The following is a 2,165-nucleotide window of genomic DNA, read 5'->3' as shown; positions in this document are numbered from 1 at the left end:
TGTATATATGAATTATGTGTATATATGTATGTATATATGAATTATGTGTATATATGTATGTATATATGAATTATGTGTATATATGTATGTATATATGAATTATGTGTATATATGTATGTATATATGAATTATGTGTATATATGTATGTATATATGAATTATGTGTATATATGTATGTATATATGAATTATGTGTATATATGTATGTATATATGAATTATGTGTATATATGTATGTATATATGAATTATGTGTATATATGTATGTATATATGAATTATGTGTATATATGTATGTATATATGAATTATGTGTATATATGTATGTATATATGAATTATGTGTATATATGTATGTATATATGAATTATGTGTATATATGTATGTATATATGAATTATGTGTATATATGTATGTATATATGAATTATGTGTATATATGTATGTATATATGAATTATGTATATATATGTATGTATATATGAATTATGTGTATATATGTATGTATATATGAATTATGTGTATATATGTATGTATATATGAATTATGTGTATATATGTATGTATATATGAATTATGTGTATATATGTATTATATATATGAATTATGTGTATATATGTATATATATATATGAATTATGTGTATATATGTATGTATATATGAATTATGTGTATATATGTATGTATATATGAATTATGTGTATATATGTATGTATATATGAATTATGTGTATATATGTATGTATATATGAATTATGTGTATATATGTATGTATATATGAATTATGTGTATATATGTATGTATATATGAATTATGTGTATATATGTATGTATATATGAATTATGTGTATATATGTATGTATATATGAATTATGTGTATATATGTATGTATATATGAATTATGTGTATATATGTATGTATATATGAATTATGTGTATATATGTATGTATATATGAATTATGTGTATATATGTATGTATATATGAATTATGTGTATATATGTATGTATATATGAATTATGTGTATATATGTATGTATATATGAATTATGTGTATATATGTATGTATATATGAATTATGTGTATATATGTATGTATATATGAATTATGTGTATATATGTATGTATATATAAATTATGTGTATATATGTATGTATATATGAATTATGTGTATATATGTATGTATATATGAATTATGTGTATATATGTATGTATATATGAATTATGTGTATATATGTATGTATATATGAATTATGTGTATATATGTATGTATATATGAATTATGTGTATATATGTATGTATATATGAATTATGTGTATATATGTATGTATATATGAATTATGTGTATATATGTATGTATATATGAATTATGTGTATATATGTATGTATATATGAATTATGTGTATATATGTATGTATATATGAATTATGTGTATATATGTATGTATATATAAATTATGTGTATATATGTATGTATATATGAATTATGTGTATATATGTATGTATATATGAATTATGTGTATATATGTATGTATATATGAATTATGTGTATATATGTATGTATATATGAATTATGTGTATATATGTATGTATATATGAATTATGTGTATGTATGTATATATATATATGAATTATGTGTATATATGTATATATATATATGAATTATGTGTATATATGTATGTATATATGAATTATGTGTATATATGTATGTATATATGAATTATGTGTATATATGTATGTATATATGAATTATGTGTATATATGTATGTATATATGAATTATGTGTATATATGTATGTATATATGAATTATGTGTATATATGTATGTATATATGAATTATGTGTATATATGTATGTATATATGAATTATGTGTATATATGTATGTATATATGAATTATGTGTATATATGTATGTATATATGAATTATGTGTATATATGTATGTATATATGAATTATGTGTATATATGTATGTATATATGAATTATGTGTATATATGTATGTATATATGAATTATGTGTATATATGTATGTATATATGAATTATGTGTATATATGTATGTATATATGAATTATGTGTATATATGTATGTATATATGAATTATGTGTATATATATATATATATATGAATTATGTGTATATATGTATGTATATATGAATTATGTGTATATATGTATGTATATATGAA

Source organism: Euprymna scolopes, chromosome 11 (assembly GCF_053919585.1).
Source record: "Euprymna scolopes isolate OS-2025 chromosome 11, ASM5391958v1, whole genome shotgun sequence".
NCBI lineage: Eukaryota > Metazoa > Mollusca > Cephalopoda > Sepiida > Sepiolidae > Euprymna > Euprymna scolopes.
The sequence above is the reverse complement of the archived record's forward strand: the minus strand, read 5'-3'. Positions refer to the sequence as shown.